Raw genomic sequence first — 20,839 nt, 5'->3', positions numbered from 1 at the left:
TTTAAAGCAGGGTTAGGTTATAAAAAAATATCCCAAGCTTTGAACATCCCACAGAGCACTGTTCAATCCATCAGAGTGAAAAGAGTGTGGCACAACTACAAACCTACCAAGACATGGACGTCCACCTAAACTGACAGGCTGGACAAGGATCACATTAATCAGAAAAGTAACCAAGAAGCCCATGGTAACTCTGGAGGAGCTGCAGAAATTCACAGCTCAGGGGAGAGAATCTGTCCACAGGACAACTGTTAGTCGTGCACTCCACAAATCTGGCCTTTATGGAAGAGTGGCAAGAAGAAAGCCATTGCTGAAACAAGCCATAAGAATTCCCGTTCGCAGTTCCATTTACAGTTTGCAGAAGCCGTGTGGGGGACACAGCAAATATGTGGAAGATGGTGCTCTGGTCAGATGAGACCAAAATTTAACTTTTTGGCCTAAAAGCAAAACGCTATGTGTGGCGCAAAACTAACACTACATATCACTCTGAACATTCCATCCCCACCGTGAAACATGGTGGTGGCAGCATCATGTTGTGGGGATGCTTTTCTTCAGCAGGGACAGAGAAGCTGGTCAGAGTTGATGGGAAAATGGATGGAGCAAAATACAGGGCAATCTTAGAAGAAAACTTGTTAGAATCTGCAAAAGACTTGAGATTGGGGTGGAGGTTTACCTTCTAGCAGGACAACGACCCTAAACATACAGCCAGAGCTAAAATGGAATGGTTTAGATCAGTGGTTCTCAACCTTCCTAATGCCGTGACCCTTTAATACAGTTCCTCATATTGTGGTGACCCCCAACCATAAAATTATTTTCGTTGCTACTTCATAACTGTAATTTTGCAGTGGGAGGAGTAGTGTCCCATCGTTGGTATCAGTGGGAGGAATAGTGTCCCATCGTTGGTATCAGTGGGAGGAATAGTGTCCCATCGTTGGTATCAGTGGGAGGAATAGTGTCCCATCGTTGGTATCAGTGGGAGGAATAGTGTCCCATCGTTGGTATCAGTGGGAGGAATAGTGTCCCATCGTTGGTATCAGTGGGAGGAATAGTGTCCCATCGTTGGTATCAGTGGGAGGAATAGTGTCCCATCGTTGGTATCAGTGGGAGGAATAGTGTCCCATCGTTGGTATCAGTGGGAGGAATAGTGTCCCATCGTTGGTATCAGTGGGAGGAATAGTGTCCCATCGTTGGTATCAGTGGGAGGAATAGTGTCCCATCGTTGGTATCAGTGGGAGGAATAGTGTCCCATCGTTGGTATCAGTGGGAGGAATAGTGTCCCATCGTTGGTATCAGTGGGAGGAATAGTGTCCCATCGTTGGTATCAGTGGGAGGAATAGTGTCCCATCGTTGGTATCAGTGGGAGGAATAGTGTCCCATCGTTGGTATCAGTGGGAGGAATAGTGTCCCATCGTTGGTATCAGTGGGAGGAATAGTGTCCCATCGTTGGTATCAGTGGGAGGAATAGTGTCCCATCGTTGGTATCAGTGGGAGGAATAGTGTCCCATCGTTGGTATCAGTGGGAGGAATAGTGTCCCATCGTTGGTATCAGTGGGAGGAATAGTGTCCCATCGTTGGTATCAGTGGGAGGAATAGTGTCCCATCGTTGGTATCAGTGGGAGGAATAGTGCCACATCGTTGGTGTCAGTGGGAGGAATAGTGTCCCATCATTGATGTCATTTGGGGGTGGGGAGATAGTGCCCCATCATTGGTGTCAGTGGGGAGGAATAGTGCCCCATCGATGGTGTCAGTGGGGGGAGGAATAGTGCCCCATCGTTGGTGTCAGTGGGGGGGGGAGGAAATAGTGCCCCATCATTGGTGTCAGTGGGAGGAATAGTGCCCCATCATTGGTATTAGTGACACCAATGATGGGGCACTATTCCTCCCACTGACACCAATGATACTTACCTTGCTGACTCCTTCTCCAGCCTGGGCTCGCTCCCTCCCTCTCCCATCTACAGCCAGCATACCTGGCTGCAGCAGCACCATCTGCACGCTACAGACACTTACCTGTTAGCTGTCTTCCTTCTCCGGCCGCTCCCTCGCTCGTTCTTCTTTGATCTTCGTGCTGCTGCTCAGCTCCACCTCTCCAAGCTCCAACTCCTCGCTGGTGATTGGCCTCTTGTGTGCCTCTCCTGAGCTACAGTTCTGGCGGCCAATCACTGGTGAGGAGGCGGAGTTGTTGAGTGATCCCGGGGATGTGGCCAGATGACAGGGACGGCATGTCATCCCACGCACACATCGCGGTCCAGGGAAATGTGGACGTATCCGCATGTGGGCGGACCCGCCTGGAGACAGAGGAGCGGTGTCTCGGTTCCTAAGACCATCGGAAATATTTTCCGATGGTCTTAGGAGACCCCTGTGAAAGGGTTGTTCGACCCCCAAAGGGGTCGCGACCCACAGGTTGAGAACCACTGGTTTAGTTTAAACCATATTCATGTGTTAGAATGGCCCATTCAAAATCCAGACCTAAATCAAATTGAAAATCTGTGGGAAGACTTGAAAATTGCTGTTCAGACGCTCTCCATGCAATCTGACAGAGCTTGAGCTATTTTGCAAAGAAGAATGGGCAAAAATTTCACTCTCTAGATGTGCAAAGCTGGTAGAGACATACCCAAAAAGACTTGATCACCCCCCCAGTTAACCCCTTCACTGACCTGTCACCAGTGTCATTGATTACAGTGAACAGATTTTTACTAATCACTGTATTAGTGTCACTGGTGACGTCCGATAGTGTTAGCGTCAGATTGCCGCTAGTACACCATTAATCACATTTGACCCAGAATTCATTTTGGCCTAAATTTAAGACTAACCTTGAGTTTACTATATATTTTTTATAGTCAAAAGTAAAATATACAGTTTTTTTTTCACAATTTTTGGGATTTTTTTTTTATAGTGCAAAAAATAAAAAGTGCACAGGTGATAAAATACCACCAAAAGAAAGCTCTATTTGTGTGAAAAAAAGGACGTAAATTTAGTTTGGGTACAGCATTGCATGACCGCGCAATTATCAGTTGAATTAGTGCAGTGCCAAACAGCAAAAAAGTCCTGATCATTAAGGGGGGTAAATCCTCAGGAGTTCAAGTGGTTAAACTCATAAGTAAACATTTATTATAGTGCAGCTTACCAATTCTTAGATGTGATGGCTGCATTAGGTTTCTTTTTTAGGCTTTCTTCTATTTTCATCTGGTAATCCAGACAGAAAGTCTGTTGTTTTTCAAAACAACAAGCTGTCTTCCATGTGTTTCAGTTTACAGGGATGAGACAAACCATTTAACACTGGTAGGGGTGCTTACAATGATCAGCTTTTATTTATGTATGTAAAATCTTTATCCCAAAAAGGAAAAAAAACTGCTGTAACTAAAAATAAAGTGTGAGCTGGAGTTTGGCTTCAACTTGTTAGTGTATTTAAATATACTAGTACATTTAACACTCTCCTACCCCCAGACTGACAATGCTGTTGTCTGATGTGCCTCCTGTGCTCATTCATCCCGAGTGGAGGCACTCTAATACAGGAGGTGTTACTGGCTAGATCACCAGGGAGAAACAGAGGGAAAAAGCCTAATAAAAGAAAACTAATGCTACATCACATCTTATGATTGGTAAGCTGCAATATATTACATTTTTGGTTTTGCATATAATACCACTTTAAGTGGTCTGCAATTTAGGCTTTTAGCTGGCATGTTACCTATAGTACCTACTATATTAGTATATTACCTATGGTTTTGTGTTTCCAAATAATTATTTCATGTCCACTGTCCATTTTCATGTAGAACTAATTGCTAACAAATCCTGTCTATATAATTCTGCCCAATTGTAATATTTGTACAAATTGTTAACATATCACAAACAATTTTGAAGCATATCACCACGGTATGAATGTGTTCTCTACCCGAGATAGGCAAACCGTGGCCCTCCAACTGTTGCAAAACAAGTCTCATCATGTCTATGCTTCTGCGAATCATGCTTGTGGCCAAAGTTAACCTACCCCTGCATGTTTGTTTGTGGTATAAAACGAGTGAAGCTTGAGGTACAAGATTGTATAGAGACTATGGAATGCACATTTCTTAGTGATGACCAACCAATTTTACACTAGATGGAATTTAGAAAGGAATGCAGTGTGACCAGAGATGTTTTAACACAATTGCTCTTAAAGCCATCACATTCATATGGTAATAGTATGTGCAAAAGCCTTTGATCAACTTGCTAGTAACAGACATTTTATACTTGCATAGCCTGTATATATTCTAAGGCAGTGGTCTCCAAATTGTGGCCCTTTGCTTGCCTTTACCCGGCCCTTGAGGCATTATTCCTGCCACTGAAACCAACAATGGGGCACTATTCCTCCCACTGACACCAATGATGGGGCACTATTCCTCCCACTGACACCAATGATGGGGCACTATTCCTCCCACTGACACCAATGATGGGGCACTATTCCTCCCACTGACACCAATGATGGGGCACTATTCCTCCCACTGACACCAATGATGGGGCACTATTCCTCCCACTGACACCAATGATGGGGCACTATTCCTCCCACTGACACCAATGATGGGGCACTATTCCTCCCACTGACACCAATGATGGGGCACTATTCCTCCCACTGACACCAATGATGGGGCACTATTCCTCCCACTGACACCAATGATGGGGCACTATTCCTCCCACTGACACCAACTACTTTTCCTCCAAATACCAAAGATGGACCATTGTTTACTCCCTCTGGCCACAGTCTGGCCCCCCTAAAGTTTGAAGGACAGTAAACTGGCCCTTTGTTTAAAAAGTTTGGAGACCTCTATTCTAAGGGGTTGTCCATAAATGGATCAAATTTCAGCCAGATCAGCAAAGACCAGCCAAGTTTCAATTCACTGTGGATGAATGGAAGTCTATTCACAGATCAACTGCTCTGTTGGTATGTTCTCTAGATCAGCACCGCAGGCAATAGGCTGATCTGTGTATTCTGATGGCGGGGAAGTTTTCTTGCCATCAGAATACAATGACAAAGCAGGGAGGATTCCCCCATCCACACATTTGGGTCCACTTTCTAGCTGGTTAAATAAAAAACTGACCCATGTATGACCAGCTTAAAGGATAAGTTCATCTTTGGGAACATGTTACATGTTGTACCCATTACATTTTTCACCCCTGCCCCCCCTGAAAGATAATATGGGGATAAGTTTCCCCATACTATCTGTCAGATTTGAAAACAGCGCGGCCGTGTGGGGCTTTGCCCACACGGCCATGTCATTCATTCACGGACTTCTGTGAATGAATGAACTGCAAGCTACTGCTGTCGGGTTGTAGTTTTCAATTACCTACCAGTAGTTCATTCAAGTTTCCTGACAGAATAACTGCTTGGCTGTACATCCCATACGACAAGCAGATATTCTGACAGGTCTGCAGGAGACCTGCCTGGCATCAGCGATCTAATGATCACTGGTGCAATGCTTTCCAGGCTTCTTTGGATAAAAATAATAAATGCGCATTTTTCTTTTTTTACATGCAATAAGATGGGCGCAAGGCGGTTCTATCGTTCTGGGAGGACATCATATGACATCCTCCCACTCTAACCGGGCGCGCAACGCGGTGATCGGTGGTGCACTGTGTCCCTGGGATATAGCAGATCAACGGAAAGAGCTGATGACATCGGATCTGTCGTGTGATCAGCTGTGTCCAATCACAGCTGATCACATGTAAATAAGCTGTCACAGTGACCGTTCATAAGGAGAGGAGAGCCGGTAATTGGCATTACTCAGAGAGGACATGTACACTGATCATCAGTGTAGCCCCATAAAATGCCACCTGCCAGTGCCCATCAGTGCCACATCAATGCCACATATCAGTGCCTACTAGTGCACATCAATGCCACATATCAGTGCCCATCTGAGCTGCCTTTCAGTGGTACCTGTCAGTGCCGCCTATCAGTGCCACCTATCAGTGCCGCCTATCAGTGCCATATGAGTGCTGCCTTTCAGTGCCCATCAGTGATGCCTGTCAATGCCCATCATTGCCACCTACCAGTACCTCCTCAGTGCTGCCTATCAGTGCCCATCACTGCAGCCTCATTAGCGCACATCAGTGAAGGAGAATAATAACATTTAACATTTTTTATAACAAACTAAGAAAAAAATGTTTTTGGGGTTTTTTTTCAAAATTTTCAGGTTTTTGGTTTATTTAGGAAAAAATAAAAAAAAAACAGAGGTGATTAAATACCACCAAAAGAAAGCTCTATCTGTCTCAAAAAAATTGTCTCATTTCATATGGGTAGAGTGTTACATGACTGCGCAATTGTCATCCAAAGTGAAACAGCACTGAAAGCTAAAAATTGGCCTGGGCAGGAGGTTGTACAAGTGCCCTGAAGGCTAGTGGTTAATGTGAGCAGATACTTGCTTTGGGATCCTGTTGTATACAGCACTGTCAGTCCTAGTTAAGGAATACCATTTTAGAAATGTATTACACAAGTTTAAATGATTCAATATGCATTAGGCCCATGTATCCTTATATATTTTCTATTAGGCTGAAAGGATAAGTTCACCTTTTGGACAAAAATAATAAATGCAGGTAAAAAAATGTGCACTTATTATTTTTGTCATGGAAAACATAGCACCAGTGATCAGTAGATCAGCTATATCCCAGGGACACAGCGCACCACCGATCACCACGTTGCGCGCCTGGTTAGAGTGGGAGGATTTCATATGATGTCCTCCCAGAACGAGAGAACCACCTTGCACCCATCATTTCCTTGCATGTGAAAAAAAAATAAAAATGTGATTTTATTATTTTTATCCAAAGAAGCCTGGAAAGCATAGCACCGGTGATCAGTAGATCACTGATGCCATGCAAGCCTCCTGCAGACCTGTCAGAATATCTGCTTGTCATACGGGATGTATGGCCAAGCAGATATTCTGTCATGAAGCTTGAATGGACTACCACGGTGCTCCACAGTGCTGTGGTAGTTCATTGAAATCTACAAGCCCACAGCCGGTATGACTTGCAGTTTATTCATTCACGGAAGTCTGTGAATGAATGACGTGGGAAGTACGGGGAAACTTCTACCTGTATTAGCTGTCAGAGAGAGGAGGGGGCAGAAGGGGGAATTGATAACATGTTACACGTTCCATCCTAAAAATGGGTGGAACATGTAACATGTTCACAAAGGTGAACTTATCCTTTAAAGAAGAAGTAGTTATATAGCATGGTATATTTAAGAACTGAAGGTACTTCTCAGCCAGCAGTTAGTATCAGACCTGCTCTGAAAGTTTGAACACGTTGATACATGAGGCCCTTTCTGTAATATCTGTTGGTACTTTCGGACAGTAAGGCCCCGCTCACATGGGGCAATAATCTGCACGCCCTGTGCAGGGCTGTCTTTTATTGGCATGGGGATGTACAGGTGTTGCTTGCATCCCCGTGTTGGCAGTCCCATAGTCCCAATGTGATCCTGATGCTGAATGCACCCAGGGTGAGTTTGGAGACACACACCTGCACCTGTGTGGATGTCACATTGGAACACAGCGGCTGCATCCGTGCAGCTGCAAGTCCCAATACACATCTATGGGACTGCCGACACAGGGATGCACACCTCATGCTGGCAAAAGATGGAGCTGCACGGGGCCCACAGCTAATTGTCGCATGTGGACAGGGCCTAGTTGTTATACAATGGTGATACAATACTGAATAAAAGTGTATTCTTTTATTTATTTTATTATTTATTTCAGGTACTTATATAACGCCGTCAATTTACGCAGTGCTTTACATATATATTGTACATTCACATCAGTCCCTAACCCTCAAGGGGTGTACAATCTAAGGTCCCTAACTCACATTCATACATACACATATTAGGGCCAATTTAGACAGGATCCAATTAACCTACCAGCATGTCTTTGGAGTGGGGGAGGAAACCGGAGCACCCGGAGGAAACCCACGCAAGCACAGGGAGAACATGCAAACTCCATGCAGGAGGCACCATGGTCAGGAATTGAACCCATGACCCATTTACTGCAAGGCAGACGTGCTAACCACTAAGCCACTGTGCCTCCCTTAAAGCAGTATTAAACGTCAAAATAAAAATATATTATATTGTGGCTTACCAGTTCTTAGATGTGATGCCTGCATTAGTTTTCTTTTTTAGGCTTTCTTTCATAAAACAAATCTGTTTTGCAGACATAGCAGTTAGAGGGTTACAACAAACCATTTACCACTGATGGATACAATGATCAGCTTGTATTTATTTATGTAAAACCTTTATCACAAAAGGAAGAAAACTGTTGTAACTGCTTACAAAGTGTTAGGTGGCGTTTAACTTCAATTTGTTAGTGTACCTAAATCTGGGTGTCAAACTGGTGGCCGTCTAGCTGTTGCGAAACTACAAGTCCCTTCATGCCTCTGCCTTTGGGACTCATGCTTGTAACTGTCAATCTTGCAATGCCTCATGGGACTTGTAGTTTGGCAACAGCTGGAGGGCCACCAGTTACAGTACATCTAACACTTTCCTCCCCACAGACTGACAATACTGCTATCCAGAGGTGTATCTGTTGCTTCTTCATCCAGAGTGTAGACATTCTAAGGGCTCGTTCACACTTGACTTTATTTCTAACTCTTGCCAAACGCCCCTACAGCGTTTTTAACGCTTCCCAAATGCTCCCCAAATGCCCTATGCACGGTTTTGAGGCAGTTGATAGGCATTTGCCAAGCATTAAAACTATAATGAAGTTAAATGGTATTAACGCTCCGCAAACGCATCGCAACCACTTTGCAAACACCTGCCAGGCAGTTGAGGAGCGGCACCATATACTTGAATTGAAGGCTTCAACTCCTCCTGACTCGACATGAGGCATCAGTTTTGCCGCGACGCAACACTAACGCTTCAGTGTGAACAGCACTGTGTGCTGCCATGTGCAAACTTTTCATAGGCATGTTTAAAAACGCTTCCCAAAAGCCTGTCTGACACCTGCTGACAAAGCTAGTGTGAACATAACCTAATACAGAAAGTGTGTTACTGGCAGAATCACAAGGTGCAAACGTAAAAAGCCTTGAAAAAAAGAAAGCTAATGCAGCCACCACTGTTAAGACTGGTAAGCAGCCATCACCTTAAAACTGGTAAGCTGCAATAAATTACCTTTTTGGTTGTGGGCTTAATACTGCTTTAACATGTAGCCTTTTTTTAAAGCGGAGCTCCACCCAAAATGGGAAGTTCCGCTTTAAGCCTGTGTTCCCCCGCTCCCCATTAAGGATTGGCACCTTTGGGGAGCAGGTACCCGAATTTGACAGGTACCTACTCCCTCTTCCACTGTGATCGCCTAGGTGATCGGAAGCATAAGCGGATGAAAAACGGATGTAAATGGACCAAAAAACGGATGTAAATGGACCAAAAAACGGATGTAAATGGACCAAAAAACGGATGTAAATGGGCCAAAAACCGGATGTAAATGGATGTAAACGTGAAAAACGGACAAAAAAAACTGATGAAAAACGGTTGTAAACTGATGTACACTGATGAAAAATTGATGTGAACTGATCTGTTTTTTTTCTTGAAAAAAAGTGTTGGAATTGATGAAAAAAACGGAATGCCCGTGTGAAAGGGGCCTAATGTCATTTGCCAACAGCAATGGAATCTGCAAGCTCAGTCTGCCAAAGTCCTAATTATTGGCACAGGGTCTTTCTTCAACATAATGTTGTAGAAAAAGCACCCATTTCCTGGCAGCTCTCCTCAGACTAGGAAATCCTCAGAAAAATTGTAAATGAAGCAAAGAGTGCACTGGCATAGTGTAAGGGGTTTCAAACTGGCGGCCCTCCAGCTATTCCAAAACTACAAGTCCCATCATGCCTTTGCCTTTGGGAGTCATGATGGTAACTATTAATCTTGCAATGCCTCGTGGGACTTGTAGTTTGGCAACAGCTGGAGGGCCGCCAGTTTGACACCCCTGCTGTAAGATCTTCAAAAAAATATTAAATTTTTTAAAGTAAGCATACTGTACTTACAAAATTGATAAAGATGCTCCTCATATAATCTCTATAACACAGGTATCAAACACAAGGCCCGCGGGACGAATCCGGCCCTCCAGGCCATTTCATGTGGCCCATGCACCTCTCCTGCAGGTACCCCCTTTGTCTCCTCCCCCACTTTGTCTCAGCATTCGGCAGCAGAGAGGAGAATAGAACTCATCTGCCAAATCCTGCACCTCTAAATGCAGCACCCCCTCATCTCTGCCTTCCCTGGTCTCAACATTCAGCGGACTCTGGTAACTGACTCCACTCCTCCTCTGGTCCTCCTCCAGACCCTGCACTTTCTGCTTTTCAGCTCTGCTCCCAAAAGGGGTGCACAGTGATGTTAGGGAGGGTGTGGGATTCTTGACATCTGATGTAATGGGGGGGGGGGGGCGCTCTGGACCTCTAGTCTTACAAATACAACTGGCCTTTTGGAATGGAGTTTCACACCCCTGCTCTATAAGGAACATCACATCCTCCAGTCACTGCACTCATCTATTCATTAGTGTTTCATTCAAAGATGAACCCCTAATATACTGACATATTGCATTTCAAGGCAGCACTATTTTTACTAAACTTAAACTATGTTTGTCTGGATAGATTCCTATACAGTGATGATGTCTTGGAGGATATTGCACCCCCTAACACCCACAGTTTCATGTATCCTATGGACAGATTTGGGGGGTTTATGGGATACTTCTAAAGGACAGATATAACATTTTAGTAGGTAGGTTGTGGCAGCTAGAGTCATGCTATGCTTTTTTACTATGTATTACAAGAACACAGTACTGTGAACAAGGTCCTAAAGGAATTGAATGGCAGAAATTTAGGACTGGATACTTTCATCTCTGATTCACACAGGAGCAGAAGTTGTTTGAATTTGTTTAAAATTTAGATGGAAATCTTTAGAGAGTCAAACTACTTCCAGAAAGGATCCCAGTAAAGCCCCATTCAAACTAGGGCGTTTTGAATTGTGGGCAGAATCGCCACAAATTCTGCCCCCGATTTCAAAACGCTCTGCTAAAATGATAAATCGCGGTGCTTCAGGAACTTCCTTTGGGCATTGCGTGATGTGGTTTGCAGTGATTGCAGTGTGATTTATCACACGGCAATGGCGGCAGAACTGCACTGCGTTTTCAGGTACCATTTAAATGAATGGCACCTGAACACTTGATTTGACTTTTTAGCGGAGCGTTTTGAAATCACAGGCGATTCTGCCCACGATTAAAAAATGCTCTAGTGTGAATGGGGCCTAAAAGGAGGAAACTAAAACCTGGATGGCATCCAACTATGATTTGAGGTAAGGTATTCTAGAGTGGAATAAGTTGAAGGATGAATGGATGATGTTTGTAACTGAATAAAAATGTAACCACTAGCCTACAGGGCACTTATACCCCCTTCCTGCACAGGCCAATTTCCAGCTTTCAGCACTGTCACACTTTGAATGACAATTGCGTGGTCATGCAACATTGTACCCATATGAAATTTTTATCATTTTTTTTTTAGACAGATAGAGCTTTATTTTGGTGGTATTTAATCACCTCTGGGTTTTTTATTTTTTCTTAAACACACCAAAAACCACTGAAAATTTTGGGGGAAAAAAATGTTTTTTCTTAGTTTTTGTTATAAAATTTTGTAAATAAGTGATTTTTCTCCTTCACTGATATACGCTAATGAGGCTGCAGTAGTGGGCACTGATAGGCTGCACTGATGGACACTGATAGGTGGCACTGATGAGGTGGCACTGGTAGGTGTCACTGATGGGCACTGTTGGGCGGCACTGATATGTGGCACTGATGGGCACTGGCAGGTGGCATTGATGGGGCTACACTGATGATTAGTGTACATGTCCCCTCTGAGTAATGCCGATTGTGGCCCTGATGGGCACTGGCACGAGGCACTGATGAGCACTGAGAGCTGGCACTGATGGACACTAACAGGTGGCACTGCTGGGGCTACACTGATCATCAGTGCCCTGATGATCAGTGTACATGTCCCCTCCGCAGAAAGCCGATTACCGGCTCTCCTCTCAGGTCGTGGGGAGAGAAATGCCGATCACCGACATTTCCCTGTTTACATGTGATCAGCTGTGATTGGACACAGCTGATCGCATGACCGAGCCGACATCTTCGGCTCTTTCCGTGATCGGTGACCCGCTGTGTCCGAGGGACACAGTGCACCGCCGATCGCTGCGCTCCCTGAGCCGCGCATGCGCGGTGAGAATGGGAGGACGTCATATGACGTCCTCCCAGAACGAGAGAACCACCTTTGTGCCCGTCATTGGACTATATGGCAGGTGGGAGGTGGTTAAAGTGTAACTCTTTAACCCTTCTTAACCACTTCAATATTGGGCACTTACACCCCCTTCCTGCCCAGGCCAATTTTCAGCTTTCAGTGCTGTCGTACTTTGAATGACAATTGCGCAGTCATGCAACACTGTACCCATATGAATGTTTTATCATCTTTTTCACACAAATAGAGCTTTCTTTTGGTGGTATTTAATCGTCACTGTTTTGTTTTTTTTTTTGCTTAATAAAACAAAAAACACTGGAAACTTTAAAGAAAACAACGCACTTTTCTTCATTTCCATTATAAACTTTAGCAAATAAATAACATTTCTTCATAAATTTAGGTCAAAATGTATTCTGCTAAATTTCTTTGGTGAAAATAATAATTGAATTTGTATTTTATTTTTCAAATGTTTTTATTTATTTTTGCTAAATTATTTTTCTTTTTTTTACTTATTGTTATTTTTCAGCATACTGTGACCAAAGCAATACAATGTTACCGTAGTACCATTGAACTATTCCGGGCAAGTAATCAGGATTTTTGTTTAACACATTATGATTGTATTTCATTGATATTTGTATATGTATTTCATTGATATTTGCAATCATTGTTACTGAATAAAACTGATTCATTCAGTCTTTTGTTGTGATTAGCTGTGATTGGGTAAAGTTGATCACATGATACAGAAGGGCTGTGATTGGCCCTGTCTGTATCATGTGACTGCCTTGACCAGTCACAGCTAACAACATAATTGTATACAATAGATGGCATGACAGGAAGCCATCCATTGTATACAATTGACAATTGATTGTGATTGGTCACATGACACTGGCAATGAGCTGGTGTAGTGATATGTCCCGTGGACACAGCCGGTGACAGAGCGCACCGCTGCGTGGCCATGTGAGCGACTTGTTTGACAGGAGGTCATATGACGCCCAGTCACAATGAGGAGTGTCCCGCCCGGCCGTCAATCTGCTATAGGCCGGGCGGGAAGGTGTTAAAGAATTCCTGTATGGCATTTTTACATGGTCGAGCTTGAACCAATGTAACTACGGTATGTATATACCATAGGTGTGGGATCCCTCTAGAAGTCAGAAATCATTGTAGTAGACATTGTTACTCCACTAGCTTCTGGATCCCATGTAATGCAGCTGCTTTGCTGCATTTTAAACACAGGAGATCGGCCACTCGACATGGGTGCAATTCAGAGAATGCTTTGCATTTTCTCCATGAATGCAAAGCATTCTCTGATTGGACAAGGTGGAGCATCACGGTGATTTACAGTTTCTAGAAGAATCGCACAGTCCATTTAACATGGTTTCCTATGGGACACATTCACATTTGCTGCGTTTAATGGGTCAGGGACTTTTTTTTTTTTTTCCTCATAGCAGATTGCATTTTTGGTGCAGTAGACTTCAATGGAAAGGCAGCAAAAATGCAAGTATTGCGATTTTGGTGCATTTTTCTTTATTTTTGGCCAATAGGAAAGTAGTGAGTGTGACTTTGATGCAACTTTACACTCTGCTGCATTCAAGTTGTATCAAAGTAGTGCAGGAAAATTTTCAAAGTCTCCATGACTTAGAAAAGGTTTCTGCACTACTTTGATGAGACTGTGATGCGACTTTGAGTGGCAGAGAGTGCAAAATTGCATCAAAGTCACATCAAAGTAGTGCAGAAACATTTTCAAAGCCGCAGTAACTTTAAAAAGTTTGCTGCACTACTTTGATGCAACTTTGAGTGCCAGAGAGTATAAAGTTGCATCAAAGTAGTGCAGGAACATTTTCAAAGTTGCAGCGACTTTGAAAAGGTTCCTGAACTACTTTGATTGGACTTGAGTGTCAGAGAGTGTAAAGTTGCATCAAAGTCACACTCAATACTTTCTTATTGACAAAAAATAACCCAAAATGCCTCAAAAACGTGTGTTCAAGAACGCAAAACATCAATTGCAACACGTATAGGTGTGAACCAGGCCTAACAGCCTAACAGTGCGTAAGGACAACCAACCTGACAACGTGTTTTCATACAGCATTTTTGCCTGTTTTTGAGCTTTGACAGTTTTCTATTAGTCAGTAGAGAAAAATATCATCTGTTCATCATTGTTGCTAGTTTTTTCTGCTTTTCTAGCTTTTCTTTATTCATTTTCATCATCATTATTTTATTAATATTATTATTAATTTTTTATTTAGTTTTTTGCTAGGGTAAAGGGTTAGGGCTTGGATTAGGGGTTAGGCTTTGGGATGGGGTTAATATTTTATGATCTTCTTATTTATTATTATGATTATTATTTTTGGTAGGGTTAGGGTGTTAATAATAATAATAATAATAGCAATAATAAATGAATACATAAATGTAAAATAAATACACAATAAATAAAAAATAATCATAAATAAATACTATGTAGTAATAAATAATGATTGGATTTTTTGTTCAGGCTTGGGTGTTTATTATTTATTATTATTATTACTATTATTAATAATAATAATAATAATTTATTTATATTTTTAGGGTTAGTGGGTTATGGTTATGGGTTAATAAATATTTATTATTTCCTTTATCATGCTTTTTTGTTTTTGTGTATTTATTTTAGATTTATTTTATCATATATTACCTTTTTTTCATTTGAGCAGAAAATGTGCACCAAAACGCGTGAGTTTGCGGACAAACGCGCCAATCGTGCATTTCTATAAATTTTTATGGGAATAAAAACATGTCAAAAATGTGCAAATCTGCCCAATATGAGCTACAAAAAAGCTCCAGAACATGTTTAAGCTTCAGACAGTTGGCTTCAGGTGACTTGGAATGGAGATGTGAACCATCACTATTGAGAATTGATTTTTTCTCCTCAAGCGTTTTGGAGCTTAGAGCTACAAAACGCTCAGGTGTGAATGGGGCCTTAGTGATGTAAAATGTATCAGATTTAGGGCTTGTTCACACTGGCTTGCATGGCAAAACACTGTTGATAAAGTCAACTCTGGCAGGGAGCTATATGATGTGCATTTGCACTTTATTTGAGATGTCAAATAGTGACACTTTGTTCACGCCACTGAGCAACAGCACTGTGTTGCACTGCAGTGCATTGAAATGCAGTGCTATCAATGTGCTGTGGAAAAATACCAACATGCTGCATATTTCCTGCATTGTGTGCACATCGGGGAAGAGTTGTGGTGTGAATTAGGCACATAGAAATTATTTTTTTTAATTGGCGCTAGTGGTAGCCTATGTTTATCCAGTGCAGGAAAAATCAGGTCACCGCACATAGTGCAAATCGGTCCTTAGAGAACAAATAGCTTTGCAACCTATCCAGGTGTTGGCTTTAGTTGACCATAGATCAGGGGTAGGCAACCTGCGGCTCTCCAGCTGTTGCAGGACTACAAGCTCCATCATGCCTCTGCAAGTCATAGCTGTAACTATCAGTTTTCTAATGTTGCAATGCCTCATGGGAAATGTAGTTCCACAACAGCTAGAGAGCCGCAGATTGCCTACCCCTGCCATAGATGGATCGAAGGTCAGCCAGTTCAGCAATGACTGGTTGATTTTCAATCCATATGTGGCTGTTTCCACTCACCAAAAGTCAATCTAGCAATTGATTTCTGCCAAATGGGCTATTTGTAAAGCTTTTTTTGAACAGTGACTGCAGCTGCTGATCAGTGTATTATGACAGGGGAGGATTCCTCTATCCACCATTCTTTGTGGATGGAGGAAGCCATTCTTCTTTTTTTTTTTTTTTTTCTTGGTTAGCTCACTGGCTAAACAAAACAAAAAGATCCATCTATGGTCAGCCTTTCTCTTTGTTCAGAATATATTTGTAAAACAAAGCAATCCAAGGTAAATTGCCTTTTTTTTTTTTTTTAATTGAATGAGTGGTTTATCCTGGCACATGTCCATTTTAAATACCTTATTAAGTTCATTATATTAAAAAAAAAAAAAAACTGTTTCTATGCATGCTCAAGGAACTGAGAAACTTTGGGAAGCATGATCATCAGTGTACACAAATGCTAGGATGCATAGACTACATAAAGTAATCTCAGTTTCTAATAGCATATACACTATTGGATCAAACACGATAGAAAGCCTCCCTGCACCAATGAAAATGAGCAAAGCAACATTACATTACTGGAAAAGTAGGTCATATCAAGTCCTAGAGGTGTGCACATAACTTGAATTTTAAACCATAAATTCCTCATTCTTGAATTACCCGTGCATATAATTGCATGCTGTCAGTAATGTTTGTTTTAATCCTGTTTGTTTTTTGTTTTTTTTTAACACAAAAAAAGTGATGAATGACCAAGAATTACTGGGTCATGCAACACTGTACCCAAATTAGTTTTATACCTTTTTTTTTTAACAGCTAGAGCTTTCTGTTGGTGGTATTTAATAATATAATAGTTTTTTTAACTATATAAAGTACTATTACTATATAAAAGACTAAAATTACTACAAAGACTAAACATTTTGAAAATAAAAATGTTTTCTGTACTTTTATAGAGTATATCAAATAAAAATGCCAGGACATTACAAACACCCACAAAAAGGGATGACCCCCAAAGGTGGTCTAAATTTTTTCCACAATTTTGTTTAAATGGAAATAAAATGCTGGTATGGAGGTGATAACGGTGCTCCTAGCATTTGAAAATCACCCAATGAAACCAAGTGCAATTCTTCCCTTATTGTTAGAAAGTTCCTTGGAGAATTAATTTGCACTCTACTGAAACTGCATTTTGTGCAATATTTTGATGTCATGGATAAACGTAAAAAACATAAACAACCCCAAAATAATCCCACAATTTTTGTTGGTCAGTGGTAACTTTACAGTTTGAAAACAACCCCACAATCTTTTGCCGATCTGTTGCATTTTAAACCCTTACAACTGGGCAACACCAGGTAAGATGTGAAAAAATCTGCCTGAGGTTAGGCACATTTTGTGCAGTTGAATAGGAGATAAAGGAGTTTGGTGAGTAATATACAATTAAATCAACCTATTTCTGGTGATATTAACTTGTGAGAGAAGTGCATATCATCCCACCCTTCTTTGAAAAGAGTTGGCATAAGTAGAAGCCATTTATATCGGATTGCACAAGGAGATTTGCACAGTTCAGTATATAGCAACGAGGAATAAAAGGGGAAATTAAACCTTTAGGACCTTGTGATTTGAGAATGCCTGTTAATAGGTTTTTAGATATAGACATAATTAGGTTTCAAGGTTGAGACTCTAAATCATGACATGGTTGTCGGTATTTTAAATTAAATTGTGAAATTTCCTAATGTTCTTGTAGTTATGTAATAGAGTGCATAGTTCTTACTTGATACACATCTGTCAAGGTGACAATGCCATATGATCTCTACAGTCCAGAGTCAGGAATAGTGCAGAGTTGGTAAAAAATTGGGTTATCCCATCAAGAAAAACTATCTGGTAGACCTTAAAAGTATACCAGTCATTTGACCTTATTCCATAACAACATGGCTAATTTCAAAATAGGTAGGTGTTGTATACAAGAAAATTATCAAGGGGGCTTCGAGAATATTAGCATTTGTAATTTTCCTAGTACACATGCCAAGGGTGCTGCTGAATTAGAGGGTACATTAGGAAATGCCTACATAACTAGATGTGGTTCTGAAACTCTCTACTGAATTATAAAAATGCATGTACAGCACATTCACCTTTCTATGCAGGAGAACAATGGGGCTAGTATTCATACTTTACATTCTCAGATATAGAAACTGTTACTAGCCCAAAGATTTATAAAAATTTTTTTGGTAAAATTAAAGGATAGACTTTTCATACCATGTATTTTATTCTTTAACGTATTGCTCTGCTATTGTATGTGGTTGACAAATATATTTCTATAGTTGGAAAGGGAAACTAGATCAAATGTGATTGTAAGCTCCACGAGCAGGGCCCTCATATTCTTTCTGTACTGAAATGTATTGTAATTTTACTGTCTCCCTTATATTGTAAAGCACTGCACAAACTGTTGGCGCTATATAAATCCTGTATAATAATCAAATGTGAAGCTGTCCAGAGTAAATTGGTGAGATTACTTGTTTCATTGTTTTGCTATAATGTTTTTTATAAGTTGTCTTTGTATATAAAGCTCCACATATCTTTACTCCAGCAAAAAGTTTTCTGATTTCTATTATTGAAGGAAACCGCAAAGGTCTTAGTTCTGAACCACTGGGTTACAGGCAGGGGCGGACTGACCATTTGGAAATTCGGGCACTGCCCGAGGGCCCGGGGTCAGGGGGCCCCATGAGATGCCCCTGGTACCTTTTTCATAGGCTTTGAGTTTGGGCAAGGACACAGGGGCCCCATGATCCCCTATTGCCCAGGGGCCCCATGAGTTGTCAGTCTGCCCCTGGTTACAGGTAAAAGACACAAAAAACAGCCTAGGGGTATCCCTTGTTGTTGTTGTCATCCCCCGCTGTTGTTGTTGTTGTCGTCCCCCGCTGACAACCCCAGTTTGTTTTGCCTATTGCCAAAGAGTTAGGATCTAAGAATCCTAGCTGGGGTTCATTTTCTCTATTTGTTGTTGTTCTGACCAGCCAGTCATAGTGTCCTTGTTCAGGCAGGCAGCACCCTGATCCCAGCCAGAGCCAACCCTCTTTTTCCTTGGAGGTCCCTCATGGCAGTGGGGGATTTGCCTTCCCTTCACATTTTGTGCAGTTTGTAAGCCTGCACCTGTATCACAGTTGCCTGTCCTATCATTGAGGTCATTTTTGAAGCCTTCTAGTTTTTATTTCAGCTATGGACAGCTTTGACAAGGCCCTCTAGGAGATTCCCCCCCCCCCCCCCCCTCACACACACACACACTCCTGTCCTTTTTGAAGGGGTCAAGTTTAGGGAGTGCAGGGATGTAGGTTGACACGGGGTCGATGGGTGGCAGAAAAGTTGTCTTTCCAATCAACATGCTGGAACTCTGGTTGTTCCTCCTCCACTGGACCAGTCGTCTTCAAGTTCATCCAATTAGTTCAGTCAAACCATGCCACAGTCTTGACATATATTAATCATTAAAGAAGACCAAGAAATGTGATTGTGGCAATGGAGCTGTCCGGCATTCCTAGTTGAGCAAGAGAAACACATTCTGCCTCTCTCTGCAGGGTACATTCCTGGAGTTGACAGCTGCCAGGCAGACTATCTCAGTCATCAAATTTTGGATCTAGGGGAGTGGTAACTTCATCTAGAGGTCTTTCATCTCCTCTATCGAACATTGATTTTTGGTGTCTCACTTCTATCAGAAGGTGGACCAACTTCATAGCAAGAACAAAGGAGCCATTGGCATATGCAACAGATTCCTTGGTGTCTCCATGGGACTGGTACACCCTAAAACAGAGAAACACAGCACCTCTAAGTGTGTAGAGGAAAATTTACATTAGGCCACCACAACAGTCCCAGTTTCTCATGTGGCTCCTTTCCTTAGGAAAATTCATTGCCCACCCCTGCTCTGTTTTCCTGCCATGGAAATCTTTGTAGAGTCTTGTTCCCACAATCACACACGAGGATTATGGTCATTCTAGTCGGTTTGGATTGGCCTAGAAGGCCCTGGCTTGCAGACGTGGTCCGTCGGGTCTCAGATACTCCCTGTGCTGCTTTGGCCGGATGTCCTGTCTCAGGTTCCCATTTTTCACCCTAATGGCTAGGCTGTTGAATGCCAGGTGCTGTGGGACAGAAGCCTGTTCAATGTGGTGAGTAAACAATACTTAGGCTTGCAAGGCTACTTTCTGTAAGATCTATCACAAGTGGAAGGCAAACTTAGCTTGTAAGTCCCTGCAGGCTTTGTGGGTTTGTGTGGCTACAGTTTTGGCTTTTCTTCAGTGTGGATTTGATAATGAGTTGGCTTTGAGTACTATGAAGTGTCTAATATCAGTATTGACTATTCTTTTACAATTTCATTTGGCTTTCAGTGCTTTTATGCATTTGAGGCTGTTCTTCCTCCCAAGCCTTCTTTCACCCCAAGATAGTATCTGCCTTTCATTTAATTGAAGTTATTGTTCTCTCTCTCTGTCCTTGGCAACAATATCCAGATAATTCAGACATACTGTTGTCCATGGTTATGCTCTGTGTCAGGGTCAGGATTCTCCTAGAGTGAGGGCATCCTGAATTTTCCTTCATAAAGCTTCATTTTCTCAAGATTTGAAAAGCAGCCACTTAGTTTTCAGTTTATAATTTTACCAAGATTTCTAAGGTTGGTGTTTTTGCATCCGTGGATGACCGTTTTAGATTTAGGGTCTTGCAAGTAGTAGTGTAATGATCTGCCCTATCTTTTTGGAGGCTTGCTGGTGTTTTTTCACCCATCTCTGTTTAGACATTGCTTTATAACATCTCATTAATTCAGATCTAAGATCTTCACTGTGTCCTTCAATGAATGGAAGAGAAAATAAAGGGAGCTGAGAAAAAAGGCCTAATAGCACTCATGCTATGAACATCAATCAGCAAAACCAGCAAAATGCTCAGGGCAATAGCAGTTCCTCTGCTCTCCCTTTTATTTTAGCTCCCTCTCAAGCGTGCAACAGACAGCATATCTGACTAAGGCAGATTTCACTGCAACTGAGGTCCAGCTGATTAGGT

At 42.0% G+C, this 20,839-nt stretch overlaps 1 protein-coding gene across 2 annotated transcripts in view; it reads right to left on the bottom strand.

Moving 5' to 3' along the window:
- Positions 1 to 20,839, bottom strand: part of STAP1 (signal transducing adaptor family member 1) — a 164,276-nt gene that overhangs the window by 121,979 nt on the left and 21,458 nt on the right. The gene's annotated exons all lie outside the window — the stretch shown is intronic.

Source organism: Staurois parvus, unplaced genomic scaffold, assembly GCF_062004578.1.
Source record: "Staurois parvus isolate SC_StPar_1 unplaced genomic scaffold, SC_StPar_1.0 ptg000086l, whole genome shotgun sequence".
Taxonomy (NCBI): domain Eukaryota; kingdom Metazoa; phylum Chordata; class Amphibia; order Anura; family Ranidae; genus Staurois; species Staurois parvus.
Note: the sequence above shows the minus strand (reverse complement) of the source record. Positions and strands in the feature narration are given on the sequence as shown.